Source organism: Euleptes europaea, chromosome 12, assembly GCF_029931775.1.
Source record: "Euleptes europaea isolate rEulEur1 chromosome 12, rEulEur1.hap1, whole genome shotgun sequence".
NCBI lineage: Eukaryota > Metazoa > Chordata > Lepidosauria > Squamata > Sphaerodactylidae > Euleptes > Euleptes europaea.
This window is the reverse complement of record NC_079323.1, coordinates 59,316,459-59,337,072: the sequence shown is the minus strand read 5'-3', so window position 1 is coordinate 59,337,072 and position 20,614 is coordinate 59,316,459. Positions and strand designations below refer to the sequence as shown.

General features: G+C 42.8%; 1 protein-coding gene across 1 annotated transcript in view; it reads left to right on the top strand.

The window, feature by feature from the left end:
• Window positions 1-18,513: 18,513 nt before the first annotated feature.
• The window catches only part of ATP5PO (ATP synthase peripheral stalk subunit OSCP), a 169,791-nt gene continuing 167,690 nt past the window's right edge, over window positions 18,514-20,614 (top strand). The window contains exon 1 of the mRNA XM_056858141.1: window positions 18,514-18,519. The gene's annotated coding sequence lies outside the window, so the exon portion shown is untranslated. The remainder of the gene's footprint in view (window positions 18,520-20,614) is intronic.

The following is a 20,614-nucleotide window of genomic DNA, read 5'->3' as shown; positions in this document are numbered from 1 at the left end:
CTTCAGAACATAATGGATGTTACTTCATAACACATATACACTGGCTGCATTCATAACTCACATTAGATGCAACTGAATAAAAACTGGTATTATATATGTGTCTGTGTAGTTTCAGAAATGATGACCCAGCATCATGGGCCAGCATGGTGTAGTGGTTAAGAGCAGTGGTTGGGAGCAGTGGCCTCTGATCTGGAGGACTAGGTTTGATTCCCCTCTCCTCCACATGAGTGGCAGAGGCTAATCTGGTGAACTCGATTTGTTTCCCCGCTCCTACACATGAAGCCAGCTGGGTGACCTTGGGCAAGTCATGCTCTCTCAGCCTCACCTACCTCACAGAGGGCCTGTTGTGGGGAGGGGAAGGGAAGGTGATTGTAAGCAGGTTTGATTCTCCCTTAACTGGTAGAGAAAGTCAAAGTTGGCATATAAAAAACAACTCTTCTTCTTTTTTTTCTCACCACCCAAAGAAAAAAGAACATTGATTTGTGCCCCTGGAGAAAAAGTAATAATCCCTTATCTCACAGGTCACTGTTCATGGTAGAAAAGAAGCAATGGTATCTACCACACACTACCAAATTTCTTTATTTTGTTGCAGTACAGCACAGGAAATACTGAGAATAAGAAGATGCAAATATCAGAAGATTGAAAGAAAGGGCAAGTTGTAATCACCCCAGAGGATTTCCACACGAGTATACATGTTGTGGCTTAATTAAAGCAAAGGATGCAAACATGGGAGGAGCTCACTTGTCTCAGGGTACTCATTCAGAATATTGGCTACGTATGTCCTGACCTGAACCCTATGCTGACTTTGTGAATCTGTCCATATTTACCAGAGGCTGTTCCTAATTTCCGTTAGGAGCGCAGTAGCTTGGGCACAATAAATAGCTGGCAACCTTGCAGCAGGCAGACATGAGTTTTCAGCAGTTTGTAACAGTGGAAAGGGATAGAGATCTAGTGATCTTTGGTGGGATAAGAGGAATGTTAAAGTACACAAGGGGGATCCTAGTATCACCTATAAATTGCTGGAGGGTATGTGGTCTGCTGTCAGCCTGAGCAGGAGAAGTGGCCATAGCAACATCAGGAGAGGGGTCACTGTTTGGAGCACATGCTTTGCAGATATAATATGGTCCCATGTTCAGTTCCAAGCTTGTAGTTGATGGTAAAACTGGGATGGTATAGTAGTTAGGACATCAGAATATGATCTGGAAGAAAATCCAGGTTCAAATTCCTCTCTGACCTGGACTTTGTTGGGTGACCATGGGCTTTTCACTCTCTCAGCCTAAGCTACCGCCCAGGGTTGTTTATGAATAAGGTTGCCAACAGGCCTGGAAAAATGCCTTCTCCCTTTAATAGAGGCTTAATGTGTGAGAATGGGCAGCTGGAGTTTTCATGGCCTGTAAGTAAATAACATCACTCAGTAAATAAGATCTATTAAGCCTCTATTACAGGAGCAAGACGCTTTTTCCTCTTTGGAGAAAGGGCAGGATAAAAATATACTAAAATAAATTTAATGATAAACTAAATAAAACTTTGAGGCCATTAAGAATGCAAGAGTATCTAAAGAGAGGGAATGTACTAATAATAACTGGTTTTACAAAGAATATTCAGATATGAAAACGCAGCTGAGGCGTGCTGTTAAGCTGCTGAATAAACAAACTTAATCCAATTGCTTCTTTGAGTTCGATGATAACTATAAATTACTCCTTCAAGAAAAAAAAGCTTGTCTCAGAAAAAAAAGTCATGGCAGGAGCTGGCCTTGGCAATATCATAGAATGACATGGCAAAGTTTTGGCATCTAGTTGTAAATTCAAAGAATTAGATTCTTATTTTTCTAAGAACCATTGGTGAGCACATTTCTTTAATTTATATAATCCACCCTGGGTGGGTGACATAGTTGAATGGTGTATGGAAATTTCATCAAACCTTCCCCCCTCCCATTGGCCATCTTGCCACTGTATAATAAAATCGTTAATTTCAGCTATTAGAAATAACAAGCAGGACCCCACAAGGACTTGCAGGGGTTTCTCATTTCCTCATCCCCCACTATTTCCTCTTTCCCTTCTCTGAAACCCCACATAGCCTCTCCCCCTTTCTCTCCATCCTACCAAAAAGCCCAAGTTTGCAGGAAAATCTGTTTAGCATCGATGTCACCCCAATCCATGGATTTAGATATCTGCAGATGGGGACCACACATCACTATTATAAATATAGATGCTGCTGCTGATAGATCTGATAGAATTCCCCAAGACTGGACCTCTTCCATCATTGTTCCCATCCATAAGAAAGGGGAATGAACCAATCCAACTGACTACAGCCCAGTAAGTTTAATTGATGTTATAAGAAAGCTTTTTGCTAGAGGCGTGGGTGATAGAAAGGAGTTGTTCGCATCAGAACAAATCAGTTTTAGGTCTGGTCATTCAACTCTGGATCACTGCTTTTTTGCTACACCACCTTATCAATAAATCATCTTGGCAATTATATGTAGCTTTTCTTGACCTTAAGGCTGCATTTGATTCCAAATATTCCAAGACATTATTTGTGGAGGAAATTAATTAAATTGAACACAGATAGGCAGTTGTTAGATTGCATTATAGACCTTTAAAAAGGTAAAGGTCCCCTGTGCAAGCACCGGGTCATTCCTGACCCATTGGGTGATGTCACATCCCAATGTTTTCTAGGCAGACTTTGTTTTATGGGGTGGTTTGCCAGTACCTTCCCCAGTCATCTTCCCTTTACCCCCAGCAAGATGGGTCCTCATTTTACCGACCTCGGAATGATGAAAGGCTGAGTCAACCTTGAGCCGGCTACCTGAAACCAACTTCTGTTGGGATCAAACTCAGGTCGTGAGCAAAGCTTGGACTGTAGTACTGCAGCTTACCACTCTGCGCCACGGGGTATAGACCTTTACACTAACAATATTTTAAAGATCACATTAGGGGTCCATGGTCAACTGTCCAACTCAGTTAAAACTTCAAAAAGGACTGTATTTTGGACCTGTTGCTCTCCAAACTGTACATAAACTATACGGTTGAATTTTTGTCAGGAATTCGATTTTTCCCAGTAAAAGTAAGAGGACAGCCCATTACAAAACCACTTTATGCAGATAATACAATGTTAATATGTTGTACTCAAATGGGCCTTAGAAGACTGTTAAACCAGTTTAGTTCTTATTGTAAAAAACACCCTTCTTAATTTTAACTAAAATAAAACTAAGGTTTTTAGCAGAAGGACTTGTGTTCATCAATGGACCGTGGACAGGAAGCTATTAGAGTAGGTGTTTTGTTTTAAGTATTTAGGAGTTGCATTCCACTAGTTGGGCTCCTGAGCAGCCCATATGGGTTATGCCAAAGAGAATGAAGAAAGGGCTGTTTGGCATTCTTAGATTTGATAGAACTAGAGGGGGTCTTCCCAATTCTGGAAATTTTTAAGAGGAAACTTCTTCCTCAGTTATTATACAGTGCAGCACTTAGGATGTCTTGAAATCCCCATGCCTTACAAGAGGCCAAAATAAATTTGCCAGGTAACTATTCACAGCTTCTCCTTCAACAGCTTTGGATACTATTTGACTCGAGCTATCACTGTTCCCCCAGTAATAGTTCTGGCCTATAAAGCAGCCATTATTTATTGGCTAAAAATGATTCTTTGTGAATCCTCAGGTTTTTTAGTGCTGCCATATGGTGAGATGAAATCTAATTCATGGTGAAGTTGTGCATTGAATTTAGTTGCTAAACTGAGATTCTCTGAAGAATATTTGAAGAGTCTTGGCTTCTGTGCAGCTAAACTCATAATAAGACAAACATTATTAGATGTGTGTTCAAGAAGATGATGGTACTTTAAGAACAGTTTCTTTGTTGAAGTGTTTTTTCTCCTTTGTCCTAGAGTCTCTCAGCTTATTTTACTGATCAAATGAACTTTGATCTTAAAAGGCTTTTACTAAGGTGCATTTGGATATTTTGCCTTTAGCAGTATTATAAGGTTGATAAAGTGGGATTCCTTATAATGAATTTGTTCTTGTGATTATAGGCAGATTGAGGATCTAGCTCGTATGATACTCTGATATCCTAAATATACTTCAAAACATAAAAGACTCCTTGGGTCCATTTTATCTCAATTTATTGAAGGCCAGATCAGGCTAGACTAATACCATTGTTGGCAGGTAAAGACAACTTTGTCACTTTTAGAATGGCAGGGTTTATTGTCTTTGTTATGAAGGCAAGGCCAAAAAAAAAAAAGTTCCAGAATATGGCCAATAATTAAAGTAATTGTACCACTCAGGGTCATTCAGTATTTTACTTGTGATATTCAGTATTTTATGTTGGTTGTTAGTTGATACCAGAATGATAATTTTTGTCAAATTTGCAGTATGTTTTTAGTTGAGTTTTATATTGATATTATTAAATGTTACAAAGTTATGTGGTATTTTAGTCTTTGCAATTTTTATTTATGATTTAGGTATATGTGTATTTTGATTATTATTATTTACTGTGTTGGAATTGTATTATTTGCTATAACTTTTCAGCGAATGCAATAAATTTTAATTTGAAAACAAAATTAAATAAAAACTCTACCTAATGAACGTGTGAGTTCAACAGTATGCATCCCATGGTTACATATTTGAGGAAGAAAGATTGGCTCTAGCTCCCTACTATCAGATAGATGTCTTTTTGTCACACAGTGTGTGATGAGGCCCTCAGAAAGGACAGTCATGGTCTAGGTGGAATAATGACCACCTGACTCATGGCTTTTCTTCCTTTTATCAGAGGTTATTCTGTCATCACAATCCAAAGAAGAGTTGGTTTTTATATGCTGACTTTCTCTACCACTTAAGGAAGAATCATACTGGCTTACAATCACCTTCCCTTCCCCTCCCCACAACAGCCACCCTGTGAGGTAGGTGGGGCTGAGAGAGTGTGATTAGCCCAAGGTCACCCAGCTGGCTTCGTGTGTAGGAGTGGGGAAACAAATCCAGTTCACCAGATTAGCATGAGCATCCACCGCTCATGTGGAGGAGTGGGGAATCAAATCCGGTTCTCCAGATCAGAGTCCACTGCTCCAAACCATCGCTCTTAACCACTGCACCACGCTGGCTCTCATGTTCTTGATGTTCTTGTGGGCTAAACCAGAAATCCCGCTTGGCTCGCCTATTTGAGAACTGGATGTATTTATAGATCTACTTCCCTCCTGTTTATTTTATTTGGCATCCCCTCTTGAAAGAACAGTTGCAATATGCATAATGCATCATCTACCGATAAACTCACAAGGATGGGTAGCAGGCTTATGTTTTTTCACAGAGAATTATATGAAGTCAGAAAGAAAAGAGGCATCTAAAAATAATGCCCTCGCTGCTGTACGTGCAGATGATTTTCTCCAATTTTCCACTGACCTGCTGCTGTATGCTGCTTGTAGCATTAGCAGCAAAGCTTTCAGCAGGCTCAGTATTTTTCCACGGATGCTCGAGCACTTGGAGAGTAACCCTGTGCATTAGAGGACAAGTAGATGTCTGACCTGGCTCATTTCCAGGAAAGAGCAATTGGAAACCTCACCGTCTGTTCTGTTGACTTTACAGGCTTCTTATCTAACCAGCAATTTTCATGCTTCGTCACTTCTTAGAAGGTGTCTACCAACCTTCATTGACTGAAGGAAGAATAAAAATGAATCACAGTAAGCACACATTTAAGGAGAAAACGGCACTGGCTCCAGTGGGGTCCCCAAATGCTTACGTGTTTATGGTATGATCCAGTGTAGTGTGGTGGTAGGGTTGCTAGTTTGCCTGGAGAAAAAGCTGAAAAGTAGACCCTTCTGCCAGACTGAGCCACAGTTACTATCAGACAACGCCCTGTAGATCAAGGAAACACTCGTAGTCCTGATGCAGGAAATGATCCTTTGGCAAGGATTGACCCTGACTTGGGTCCTTGATGGGGGGTGGGGAGATAGCCTTTCTCCTTTGCAGACAGTCTGTTGCCACCAGCTATGTAGGAAACGGATTTTTTTTTTTTTTGGCAATATGTACGTGTCAATACATATAGAACAATTGCTTCTCTGAATCAGTTAGTCTTTAATGCCACTTAGACTAAATCTTTATGTGAGCTAATAATCAGTCTAATTGTTTTGTATGGAACTGTATGCAATAGTTTTATTCCTAACAAAGGTAAATGAGTTCAAGTTTCGAAAATGCTGACATTCATCAGAAGTCACTGGAGGTGCACTTACACCAGATGAACACCCTGAAAGAAGATATAAACTCAGGAGCAGCTGGCTACGTGGCTAGCACTGCCTAGGCATTAGGGCTGCCTAAATGTAGAATCAATCTATTGGGGGTGGGATATCTGCTGGTTGTGATCAATGGTCTATGACTCTTTATGAGGCTGGGCACAGAAAAAAAAGGTTTACTTAGGGGACCCATTCGTGTAATTAGGTCACAACCAAGGAGTCAAGTCAAACTTATTAATGCAAAAGGCAAACATCACTGTATCACATAGAGAAAACAGAAAACACAAAAACCAATGCATTATAAAATAATATATGGATACTGTACAACAAAATATTTAGAATATGATTCAGAAAGAAATTACCAGAATAAATCCCAAACTAGACTGGGAAAAGTGTATAATAAACAAGAACATACATCCCCACCCCTTAATACTGGAGTCCTTCAATAAATACTGAGGATTAGAAACTTTCCCCCTTCTTATACAAAAGAGAAGACTCCCTGGGATTAAAATTCTATAATTGTGTAGGATGCAAAAGAAAATTCCACAGTTCTAGCAAATAGGTTATCAACCCTGTCTATGTTGAAAATAATGCTAGCTAAACAGCCATATTATGCTCCCGTTGCTACCAGCCACACAATTCTGAATTACCTGGGGTACTCTAGATAAAGGTTTTACAGTAGCTAGGAGTAGCAATAAGACAATTTACTGAGCATTTCTGTTGATGCAACAGAGTTGCTCCTACAAACTTGCATCCACAGTGTTCCAAAACACAATATGCATAGATGCCATGGTTTTGAAAACATGTTTGAAGTGTACTACAATCCACAAATACATTCTCAAAAAGCCCAGTTGTCAGTTATTCAAACCAGTAATCTCAACTGTAGGTATAGTTGTAATCAAAAACACAGGTGTAGCCTACAACTGTGTTTTTTATTACAGTTGTCAGTTATAGCTTCACATGATAGATCTGATCTGCAGCTAATAATGTAGAGACTAATCTTGCCCTGTTTTTAAAAAAGACTACAGTTTCTGGCCTTGCTAAATATACCCTGCCTTTGAGAATCATTTGGCATGGATTGCTCTTACAAAGTATTCATTCCAAAAAAACTGTCTTTTTGCATTTTACTGTAATATTAAATGAAGAAAGCCAAATTTAATTATCATTTTCTAAAAGTTGATTTTGTAATTCTAGATTCTGTAATCCCTCTTTTGTGATGAAAATATGCATGGTAGCCTGAGGGCATTTCTATTTATAGGATGTCTGCTTCACTGCTCAAGGTTTCAAAGAATCAAATTAAATCAAAGATTAACTTTGAAGTCCTTTAGCCTAAAGCAAGGGTTGTTCATGAGACAACGAACAATACAAAGACAGGATCCTCAGGGTATCAGACAGATATGTTATAAAATTCGTGTTTCCTTACAATTAACCTCTTGTTTATGAACCAAGGGTTGTTTTGTTAAGAATGTATCATTGGAAAATGCTTCCCATGACTTCTGATGTCAATGTGAGCAAGCTGGATAGCCACAGGACACTATACTATAAGGATCATATTGACAAAAGCAGACATCCGTTTGGATGACTGCAAATGTCCACTCTCTTCCTTTGTGGATGTGGAAGGGTCCATGTAATTTGCTATTCTGACGTGGGGCTGAGATTTGCTTTCCCATGAAAAAGGCTTCCAAAAGTGAGTTACTCTCTATAAGAAGGTAACAATTTTGTTGCAGAACAGAGGCATCCCTAGGAAATGTTGCAGACTATAAAGACCATGTGCCTTAGCAGGAGATCAAGTCTACTAAGACATGTAACACTGCAAAACAGAGATGACCATGGACATTGAAGTTGTCTCCTTTGGTTTCACCAAACACTTGCCCATTCTGAAAAGTGCAGGTAGAAATTCAACTCTGTGCTGGAAGGGGATAAATCTTTGACTGGCCTGATCAATCTTTTCAACACTGATTCTCTGACTGAGCCCGGGCAGACTCACCTCAGCTTTAAGGGCTTTAAAACTGGTTTGTTTGTTTGTTTGTTTGTTTGTTTGCATCATTTATAGACCACCTTTCTCACTGAGGCTCTGGATGGATTGCAGAATTGGAAAACAATGTAATAAAACAGTATAATACAAATGATAAAGAATGCCATTTATAAACAGCCTAAAGTTCATAGCTAGGGAAATATCAATGAAGACATTTGCCACAGCATATATACTATAGTCATATACTAGTGATGTGATTTGAAAATTAATCAGAATACAAACCAGATCCCTTCTAATCCAAACATTCACTGATCTAGTCACCAAAAAACGGCTGCCACAATCCTGCTTTCATCTGGCACTCAGTTCACTCATTTTGATCTGCTGCCTTGGCTCAGTGCCTGAGCTAAATTTCCGATGAAGTGGGATTTGCGAGGAAAACTGTATCCAGTCTGGGCTCCTCCTCGCCAAACGGGATCAAAACCAGGTAGCATGCCACCACCAGAGAGGTTCTGGCCTATTACGGGAAGAGATGGGCTCTGATCAACATTGTCTAGGTGTGCAGGTGTGTGAGAGGCCCCTCTTCCCAGTGTCTTCCCCCTCTCTTCCTTATAGAACTGTCTGCCCAGCTGTCCAGGGCTGTCATCTCCTTTGTGTGGCTTAATAGTTGATGGGCTTATGTGGGCTGGAGTCTGTTATGCAAGGAATTACCTCTCTCCAAAAGATCAGGGGCTTTAGTTTCTAACAGAGCTTTACTCCACTACACATCTAATCTAGCAGGAAGCTCAGATAGTTAGGAAGCAACTTTCAGGGAGAATAATACAGCAGAACTGGCTAGAGAAAGCAAACATACAAACAATGTTTCAGAGGACAGCTAAGTTGGTCCGCAGTTGAACAGTAGCACCTTAGATACCTAGGGTGAACTGATCTCTATCGACTGGCCATCAGTTGTAATAGCAGGAGATCTCCAGCTAGTACCTGGAGGTTAGAAAAAAAATCCCTATGCTGTACAGGAGAATACTCAATCCAAAGCAACCAGCACACAGGCTCAAATACACAATTTGTGAAGCATACAACAGACACAAGTTTACTGTCTAAACATCACAAAACACACAAACACAAGAATACCATATGTATATGGATAGCCAAGGAGTGTCCAAAAACATCCAGCTAATCCGAGTGAGCTCCTGTATCACTAGCGCGACTCATATGTAAATAGCGCAACTCTCAGTAAACTCACGCTGCTTCTAAACGGGAGCGTGGCTTGAAAATAACAGTTCAAAAGAACACTGGTGATAGTCAGGAATGATGAAATGCCTCACGGATTAATCAAACAAAAACCTAGAAATGGGTTGGCTGAGTTGCCTGAGCTCCCGAAAAGTGCCAACCTTAGGTGGGGGTGGGCAGGGAAGGGGTAAATCGAAATGAAATGCAGAGTGCCATGGCGGCATAGCCTTCAGTTCATTGAGAGAAAAAGGTTTGGACACTCACCCTCCAAAAGTACTTCTTTTACTCTGAAAACTACAATAGATAAGATTTAACGTGGACTTAAAATGATACAAGCACAGTAGTACAAACATTTTTTGGTTAATATTTAAGCTGTACATGGTTTGCACCTCAGAAATCACATCAGAGAGTACTCTTATCAGGTTTCACACTCTGTACAGGCTCAGAGGCTATAAGGGACTCCTTGCCAGCTGGCAAAGAAAAAACCCAGGAGGATGAGTCACTTCTCAAGCACAGAATACTTCATTTCCATGCAGATGACTCTGGGCTGAGGAGAGCAATGAGCCACCAGCTCACACATCAGCTGTCATACCTAAGATACAGAACATGAGAGGCTAAAGGGTAAATCTTCCTTTAGGGAACAAAAATATAGAGTCTTCCAGTGGGGATGGGGGAGAAGGGGAGATGATAAAATTCCCCATAAGCCCTGGCCAGGGACAGGGGATCCCCCACTCTGGGGCGCCTCCCCTGGTGCTAATCAGCTGGCTGGCGGGAGATGTACCAGCAGGAAAATTAGGCCTTGACCTGCATCTCTGGCAATGTAATGATGTCACTTCTGGAGCCCACCAGAAGTGAAGTCATCACGTCTCCAGAGACACAGGGACACTCTGGTATTTAGGCAGGAACTCTATGCTAAAAATTATTTCTACCATAGAGTTTTTGCCCAAATACCAGAGCATTCCCGCATTGCCAGCAGTGTGATGATGTTACTTCTGGTGTGCGCCTGAAAGGGACGTCGCCATGTCACTGGTGACACATACCTAGGCCTAATATTCCTGCTGGTAATTTCCCCATCCCCTGCTGATTGCCAGGAAGGACCTTTCTTAGTCATCTTGCTTTCTCAGTGGGAGCTGTTTCACACCTGAGCTCCATCGCAATGGCCGCCATGGCCATATTTTGCTGAGCAAAGGGAGAAACCCCTTACCATAAAACTTAGATAAAGTAATATTTCTGAATGCTTGCAACCCCAAGAATATATTATGCTAATTCCACTCAAAATTTATCCTTGCACCCGCAGCCTATCTCTGTTACTTAGAGATAAACAAATATAGGAGGGCTTTTACCTTGGCTAGGTGCGCAGCCTTACCCTCTGCTATGTTAGAGGGGAAATTTAAGAAGATACCCATGTCTGCCCCTGTAAATCCAGGGATTTAGAAACCACTGAACATGTTCTCCTGAATTGTACCTTTTACACAATACCTCGTACTAAGTTTATTGAGCCCCTCATACTGAGAATGGGACCTGACAGGGAAAGAGAAAAGATCGAAAACCTCCTACAAGGAGATAATCCTTCAGTCACCTCTCAGGTAGCAAATTTTTGTATGGCAGCAATGAAAATTCGTTGCCATAGAGTAGTCTCTTAGTCCAAATGGCAGATGTAACTTGGATGTTATTTATTTTTTATTTTTTAAGTGATTTAAGACTCGGACTGGAAACCTTTGTCTGTAAGACCATTTTAGTCCATGTATTTTGTTTTATCTGGCCAAGGGCCGTAAATAAACAATCTAACTAATCTATTATCCTAATTTTGCCATCATTTAGGGTACATAAGCATTAGGGTCAGAGGACTGCAGTTATATCACTTTTCATTTGATCCTTGCTCACTCTGCTGTGTATCCATTTCATGTGTGCTTCCTTATTTCCTAATAAACTTCTTTGTATTTTAAATGCTGGTAATCTGATCTCTGTACCCGCATTAAGCCTATTCACTCTCACTTATCATGAAGCAGAGGGGGCTGCAGTTGATCCCTTTTTCCCAGAGTGCACAAGTCCCCACAACAGCAAGGGAAAGTGAAGCTGGAGAAGCAGGAATGGAGCAGAACCTTTAAACGGCAAAGCAGTAAGGAGTGACAGAGTGCTAGTGCTTTAGCAGGTGATACTCTTTAAGACTAGTTGGCGCCTACAGAAATACCCAGAAAGAAGTAGGTTGAATAGGGAGCAAGGGAAGCTGTAGCCTCAGTGGGAGGAGATGTACGATGGCCACATAACATTCTGAACTTCTAGATGGGTAGAAACAAGGGCTTGTAAGTGCCATGTCCTCACACGCGGTTTTGCATTTAAGTTCACTTCACACCATTCTTGCTTGGGAAGTTAGGCAGACCAAGAAAGCCAAGGTCACTCAGTAAGCATCATGGTAGAGTTGCCAACTCCAGCTTGGGAAATTACTGGAGATTTGGGGGTACTGTCTGGGGAGGGTGGATTTTTGGGGAGAGGAGTATGACAACCCCCACTGAGCCAGGCTTAGACTTGTCAGAGGAGGAACCAGATGAAGAGACAGGAGTGCTGTCTGAGGCAGAATAGTCCCTAGCACCACAGCTTTTCCCTCAGAGCCAAAGCCCCTGCCCCTGAGGCCATGTCTCAGGAGACTGCAGTTGAGAACTTGCCACTGAGGGACCCAGTAGGCATTCTAGATCCAGTGACAGCTATCCCTTGACAGGGCTGGTCCAGGACCACCAGCCAACCCCCAGGTTCATCTACCACCCAGTAGGAGCCACAGAGACGTTGAGCCCATACGGAAGCAACCTAGCAGAGATGAAGTGCTGGGCTTGCAGCCTGTGCTCCAGCATATAAGCCAGATCATCACTTCGGGTTACTTAATCTTTTGCGGAATTTTGGCCCTGGCAAGATGCCTTCACAGAAGGCAGGACTGTTTCCCTCTTAGTCTATTGACGTCTTGATCAACCAGTTTACAAGGCTCCAGCTCCTGGGCTTCAGACGCAAGCTCCAAATCCCAGATCTTGGCTCCAGACTACCCTGGGAAATCCTGCTTGTAAGAAGGCCCTTCTTCCTGCAATGCCTGGAGTTGGAACAGGAAGGGAGCTCAGCAGGGATGTGATGCTATAAAGGCTGCCCTCCAAAGCTGCAATTTTCTCCAGAGAAACTGATCTCTGTGGTCTGGAGATCTAGATCATTCAACTGCAATTTTGGGAGAACTCAAGGCCCCACTTGGAAGCTGGTAAACATAGCAGTGAGAGGAAGGTTTTCAATTGGAGTCCCATGTCCAAGAAGAATCTGGTTGAATTGTTAAACTGATGTGATTAACTAGCTAAAGCTTTGTCACCAATCTAGAGAGGAATATAGAAGAATTGTTGGATTTGGCTGAAAGATGGATGGAATGCATTTCCACAGGCTGGAGTCAGCGTTGGCTTGGTACCAGAAGATAACTTACCATGTTGCAGAACGAGTAAGGAGTCCCAGATTAGTGTGGGGTATGGAGTCTGAATAAAGAACAGGGCTTCAGAAGTATTTAATGTTGAGTAGTCTGTAAACAATGGGATAAACATCAATAGATATATGAAATACATGGCTACTGTCAAGCGGCCTTGGGTCCCCAGTGGGTAGGGAGGTCGCTGCCTGTGAGGAGGAGGGGGCTGAGACAACTTCCTCCGCCTCAGACCAGTCGGAAGGAGAGTCAGAGCTGGTCTCTCCTTCCGATTCCGCCAGTGTGCCTCCGAGCCTGCCGCTCCAGCAACCACTGGCGTCCGTATCCTCCCCGGCGGTTCCTCTCTCTCCCCCTTTATCCTCCCAGCCAGCAAGGTGGCTCTTCTGACCCCACCCCAATCCTTCCCTCGGAAGCTCCCCAAATAGCCGGGCCGCTAAGGCTTCCGCCTCTGCCCTACCCTGTACTGCCAGGCATGGGGCACGGCGCTGCTGAACGCGGGCCCGCCCGCTGATCAGCTGTTGGGCGGGCCGGCTTCTGCCCCCACCCCGGCTGCAGGTCCCCGCGCCGCTCCATGTGAGCCGGCGACGGACCCTTGATTGGCTCCGGTGACCGCGGGGGAGCCGGCGCGCTTCCCCCACCCTCCTCTCCGACGGGTCCCTGAAACAGAAGAGGGACATGAGCCGGGTGAGGTTGTGGGCCGTTGGGAAGGTGGGGCGTCGGCTGGAAGGTCCGGTGAGCGGGGTTGGAGCCCCGTCCCAGGACAGCTACCTTTCTAGCCCAGGAGCAAGGAATGCTTGAGTGTGGTATAAACAACTTAGCTGGTGACAAAAAGATAGCACAGTCTAAAAGAGGACATGTAAGGGACAGTTGATAATTATATGTATGAGAAGAGCTGTAATCACTGGTTTTAATATTCATAGCTATATTGGAAGTAACAGAAATGTATGAAACCATTTATGTAATATTAGTGAATACATGTACATGGATGATCTTCTTCTAAAAAGATGCAATATGACTGTGAGCCATATAAGGTGGAGCAGCTTGCCAATATTGTTAGGGAACCTATAAATACAAGTGGTCTGAACTGATCCAAAGCTTCCTCTGCACTAATGACACTCAATGAAGGTACAAAAGAAAATGCGTATCTTTGTAATGAAAGGCGCTAGACCACTTAACATTTTTTAAAAACCCTGAAAGCTGAGAATTTAGAGGCCCTGCTGCACACATTGCTATGCTATCAATATAATGCTGTTCAATACTATACAAAACGACTACAGTTTCAAAAATAATCGGCATATGAACTATTTTGTACTGAGTCAGACCATTGGTTCATCTAACACTAGTGTTGTATTCTGCCTGATGGAGGCAAAGATCTTTTAATTTGAGATGGCATGGACCAAACATGTAAGGTTGCCAACCTCCAGGTGGTGGCTGGGATTGCAACTGACCTCCAGGTGACAGACATCAGTTCACCTGGAAAAAATGGCCACTTTGGAGGGTGGACTCTATAGGATTACACCCTGTTGAAGTCCCTCCCTCCCCCAAACCATGCTGTCCTCAAGCTCCACCCCAAAATGTCCAGGTATTTCCCAACCTGGAGCTGGCAACCCAACAAACATGGGACCTTATGACAACTCTGCATATGTGTTCCACTACTGAACTACCCCCCTTAGTGAGGTAGCTTTTTCTACAAATAAACCACCAACAGACCTGCTTGAACCTGTTCATTTGAAACCATCTTGACTTTAATGTGTTATTACAACAAGGAATATTCAAGATTCTGTTATCACAGAAAACTGCTGCATTTCATATTGTTATTAAAGCTTAAGGGATCTAATTTTCTTTTAACGCACAAGTTCTCATTATACCTTTCTAGCACCATGAAGATACTTTAATCTGTGAATATAAATTAGTATTAAACACAGGAAACAACCCAAGTCAACTTTAAAGGTTGTTCTATAATTTTAGAAAGATACTTTATTTTTATACTCTAGGCAATCGGCTCACTCTCCCCTATTCACTTTGATTTGCAAAAAGAAGATACTCATATTTGTTTTCAGAGTTGAGATGCATATTTTCAAAGGATATAATTATAGAAGTCTGAGAAATGTCATTAGTCCAACTTCAAAGCTAGTCCTAGCAATTAACGTCATGACAGAGGCATGCCTCTCTTTACAGAGGTTCCATATATTTAATTAATCCCTAACCCATCTCAAAGAAATGATGGTAACCATTGGAGAACCACTGCCTTAATACAAATTACCTCTTAGAATGGAAATAGATTTGTTTACACCAAGCACTTAAGCAGCTGGACAGCACAGCAAATCCTCATTTTTAAGTATTAAAACCTTTCTGAGAAATCTGTGTCCTTACCAGAGACCCAATCAGATTAACTTCTGTGCTAAATCAAAATTAAATAACAGTCCAGTAGCAACTTAAAAACTAACAAAAATTATTCCAGCAGAAGTTTGTAACAGTAAGAGCTCATTTCTTCAGACACAAGAGCTAATTCAGCAGCTCGCAAGGTCTGGCACAAGAGAGCTACCCTCAGTTCTTTCTCGGCTGCAGCCATTGATGCTCTTGGTCAGGCACCCGCAGCAAACATTGTATCCATGGGTCCATTTCAGAGAGGCATCATTTGACTGGCCCTTGTGCATGATCAGAGGTTTATTTAAATAACTCCAGCAACTGTGAAACAACTTTAATACACTGTTTTAAATTTTACTTTATTAAAAAGTATACCTTGGCTCTCCTATTGATTGACAACAGCTTACAAAGATCATAACATCATAAAAATCCATATTAAATAGTAAACAACAAAAAAGCCCACTAAAATATGAACTGGATATTTTTAAACTCCTTAAACTGTAATCCTGTTGGAACATAGTGCATGCTTTTCTACAACAAGCAGATTTTCTTGGCACTAATAGGTTTCTTTGGGTGCATATTGCATAGCATCAGAACCATAATCAAGAAAGCCCTTCTTTGTCTCACATCCCTATCTCCAACTCTCCCCCTGTTGGTCTAATTTTACTGATAAAGGGAATCTCAAACAGGGCCTCTTGGGTAGATTTTATGGGCAAGAGAATTCAGGATACTCTCTGAAATATCTGAATAGCAGCATTCCAGTTGTAAAGAATGGCATTTCAATCTAACCTGAGAACACCATTAGAAGACATTAGACAAATTCAGTGAGGTTAGGTCTCTCAATAGGTATTATAATAAGTAGAGCCTTCAACATAATAAAAACATTTCTCTTCTAAAGTTATTTAATAGTAAAGGCATGCCTTCAAGGTTTCCATCAGTTATTCCCATAGAAGAAAGGATTATCAGAATATCTAAGAAGCAAATCTTTGATGGACAAGGGAAGCCAAAGTGGAGAAAGGTTCCCAGCTTCCCCATACAAGAAAGTGCTTGAATTAAGCTTCTTAGCTAAGAACAGTTTCACTTGCAGTTTGGTTTGGCTCTTGCTAGCAGACAGTTTAGTTCCTGGTTTCCTCTTGACATTTTGCGTGTGGGTTAGGAGCCCCATGGCTCAGAGTGGTAAGCTGCAGTACTGCAGTCCAAGCTCTGCTCACGACCTGAGTTCGATCCCAACGGAAGTTGGTTTCAGGTAGCCGGCTCAAGGTTGACTCAGCCTTCCATCCTTCCGAGGTCGGTAAAATGAGTACCCAGCTTGCTGGGGGTAAAGGGAAGATGACTGGGGAAGGCACTGGCAAACCACCCTGCAAACAAAGTCTGCCTAGTAAATGTCGGGATGTGATGGTTAGGAATGACCAGGTACTTGCACAGGGGAACCTTTACCTTTTAAAATTAAGTTCCTGCAGGTTATGAACCTTCTCTGTGGCCTCCAATTCATGATATTTAACAGTGGCGGTGAGGACTAGATCCTTTTGAGGAACACAGAGGTGCCCCGGAGACTGGAGAAAGTACGAGTTACTTGAATTTGGCTTAAGCAGTGTTCCGGGCTGAGCAGAAATCACTTCAGAGCACTTGGGTCAGTGAAGCAATCTTGTGATCTAAGGCTAGCCAAGGGCATATCAAAGAATTTAACCCTGCATGCCCCCAGCTGGTGGGAAAACTATATAGCTTGTCTGGAGTTTGACATAGCAGCCAATGACATTACTGACCCACACAGGAAGCTCACTATATTATTAATTTTCCTTTGACTCAGCCCAGGGTCTGTTAGCAGCAGCTCAACCAGCTGATGCTCCTGACTATCTTAAAAAAGTATTTTTCACAACTATTATCTAAAACAGCATAATATAATTCCTTCTAAGAGCACGATCAGGACCCAAAAGAAAGTCTTTCTATATCTATTGCTAAATTGCAACACCTGGCACAGCAGTGCAGTTTCCCAAACCTGGGGGAGATGTTGCATGAGTGCTTGGTCTGTGGCTAGCATGATGAAGTCCTGCAGAGGTGCCTGTTTGTAAAAATTCTCATTTTGTAAGCACCGGCTGCTGAAGAAACTGTAGTGAGCATCTCTGAAGTGAGTTTGCCCTGAGGCTCAGCTGATTGGTAGTTAGGGTTTCCAGGTTCCCCCGGCCACGGGCAGGGTATGGGGAGGGGTAGGGTTGCCAGATCCTGGTTGGAAAACTCCAGGATATTTGAGGGTGGAGCCTAGGGAGGACAGAGACCTCAATGGGGTACAATGCCACATAGTCCACCCTCTAAAGCATCCATTTTCTCCAAGGGAACTGACCTCTGTAGTTTGGAGAAGAGCTGCAACACCAGGGGATTCCCATGTCCCACCTGGAGGCTGGCATCCCAATCAGATCACTTGCTCTGGAGAGATCCAGACAAGTATCTCTTGCTCCATGCAAAGTTTATAGAGGATCCCATGAATTACAAGCCTTCCAGCTTAGAAATGTATAGCCCCATTGTTTTAAACAGATTGCTTGTATTGAATGAATGTGTAAAACCGGCCACAACTAAAAGGAAATCCGCTTTGGTGCAATCAGGCAGCTGCACCACATACTCTTTTACTTGCTTCATATGATGATTCAGAACTCATTGTAACCACTTTCAGCCATGTGGGCCGTATCCCAATAGAAGAAAATGACTGCGGGAGTGACCATCTACAGTGTTGCATGCATCATAGAAGTCAATTCTGCACCAGGGTTTTCAACCATCTCATTAGAGGCTTATTGGCAGATTTTTCCATACAAGGGCCCAGAGATTATCCCTTTCTGCTCCAAATTTTGTGAAGTTAGAAATCTAATAAATAAATGTAGCTGAGACGGTAGCCTTTAGATCAGGGATGGGGAACCTCAGGCCCGGGGGCTGTATGCAGCCCCTGAGGACATTTTTTGTGGCCCTCGGGAGCTCTGGGGCCTCGCCACGGAGGCGAGGCACAGGGCGGCCCTCCTTGAGGGTGTTCCTGGGGCCACGGCTTGCAGGGGCACTGCGGAGCCCTTTGGACCTCCTCTCGCCGACTGATGGCTGTTGGTCGGCGAGAGGAGGGGGAGGGACGCTTCCCCCAAGGCTGCCCCCTATAGCTGCAGCGTGCAGGAACGCCAGGGCACACTGTAAACCCCTCTTGCTGCCTGTCAGCTGTTGAGCAGCGAGAGGGGGAAAGAGGCCCGCGGCTCCCAGGGGAAAGCATGCGCGCAGGAGCCGATCAGGCTTTGGGGGGCCTTTTGTGCACTCTGGGGGTGGGAGGGCATGGAGCCTGGGGCCAGGTCGTGTGGGGCCGGCGGGTGTGTGTGTGGGGGGGGGCAGGCTTTTCTCTCTCCCTCTCTTTCTGTCTCTTTCTTTGTCTCTCTCTCTACGTCCTTTTCTTTCTCCCTCTTTCCATTTCTTTCTCCCTCTCTCCCTTTCCCTCTTTCTCTGTTTTCCTTCCTCCCTTGCTGATCGACTGTGGGCTGCGCCCCCTGGCGCCTTGTTTGCTCGGGCCCACCCCTGGCTGCCTTCCCGCCTGGTAGTGGGGGAGGAGCGGGGGTGCCCTCCAGGCCTTCTCTGCGTGGCTCCCCTGGGGTTGCCAACCTCCAGGTGGTGGCCGGAGACTTGGCAACCCTAGCCTCTCCCCCCCACCACCAGGAGATCTACACCTGGTATGGCCCCCAAATGATGTTATAAATGTGCAAATGGCCCTTGGCAGGAAAAAGGTTCCCACCCCTGCTTTAGATACTACTCGGGTACCTCTACAATCCTGCCTTTGGAATTAGGCCAAATTCTTATTATGGCTGGTATTTCAAAAAATGTATGAGTTGATCTAATCAGAAATTCAGTTTCTTGTTAAGAGCTCCGAAGGCTCTTTTTCTTCTCAACAACATAACCTTTCTCCCTTATTAATTTCATAACACAGTCAACCAATTGAGTATATTGGAGCAGAAATGTGCTTCTTCTGAGATCACATACCAGCTTCTGTGCACCTTGTTACAGAGAACAATAATTTATTTTCTATAACTAGTTCTGTTCACTAACAGACTGCCTTAGAATTGTTGTTTTTGTTGGGGTTTTTTTTTTTTACAGAGGTCTTTTGGGGACTAGCAAGGTGATCAGATCTGCAATCCTGTCAGCTTGGAACATTCTCAATAGATTCAGAATCTGGTGTGACTCATTACCTCAGTGCAATGGCAGTTTTAGAGAAGCATTTTAAGGAGAGGAAATATGTGAAACACAAGTAGAATTCAGCCTGGGGAAAGGTGGCATTCTCATTGCTAATCAAATGCCATTCATGTGACTCAGTGGTTGTTTCCCATATATGGTTGGATTGCTCATTACTTTAAATGGTCTCCAAAGATTTCGGATTGCGACAAGATATATTTCAAGAAGATAAAATCTCTCCTTTTTAAATCTTTCTGTAGTTTCATTTTAGTTATATATTGTAGATGTAGGAAGAAGAAAAGTAAAGGCCAGATTTTTCCAGCTCAGCATGTAAACAGCAAGCTCTGCAGGATGGGTATACGCTGCTTTGTCACAAGAACAAAGAGGTTCTCGGAAGCTGCAGTTATGGGAAACATATCACTCTGGGGCCTAAAGGAAGATATTATTGTTTTTCCCAAATGTATATTCAGAAGCCAATTCCGAATCATTGAAAATAATAGAAAGGCTTAGTTTAGCAACGCAGTTCACTAGTGAAAGAAAATGATCATGCATAAAGGGATATAAGAGAGCTAAAGAGATATGCTTTTTAAAAGCCATAATGATATTGATATCGAATGGTCTCTTTACATGTTATGCAATCCTCATGTTTGTTGAATGATGTTAGGCATTCTATGGTTGTTTTGTAATGTATGCAAGGCTCATGTTGAGCTTTAGGTCTGCTTCAGGCTCCTCGCCTGTGTGTTCCTATTGGACAGTAGTCTAAAGCCGCCCGATCACGGACTTGGATTGCCCCGGAGTTCCCATTGGACAATAGACTACTGCCAGCCAATTGCAGACTTGGAGTGTGTGGCTCCGGGTGGTTGGGTTGAGCGTATAAGCCAGGGTGTTGTGCCCTGCAGACGGTTCCAAAAAAGAAACCACCTATGCTGTGAATCGGTATGATTGGTAAAGAAGAAGGACAGCGTGAGGCTCACAGTGAATAAATTCTAATACAGTGTAATAATGCAGTTCAAATATACAAATTAATAATAATTGTTCACAATTCTTCACAATTCAGAATTGAAACTTAGAACAAATCATCTAAAGTCCATAACAAATGGTCAGTCAAATATATTGTAAGTATATATTTACAAGTGGCAATTCAACAAAGCCTGCTATTCATATTGCCTGAAAAAGAAGCATGAATTGGCCCTAGTGTAGAATTGCAGGCTGCA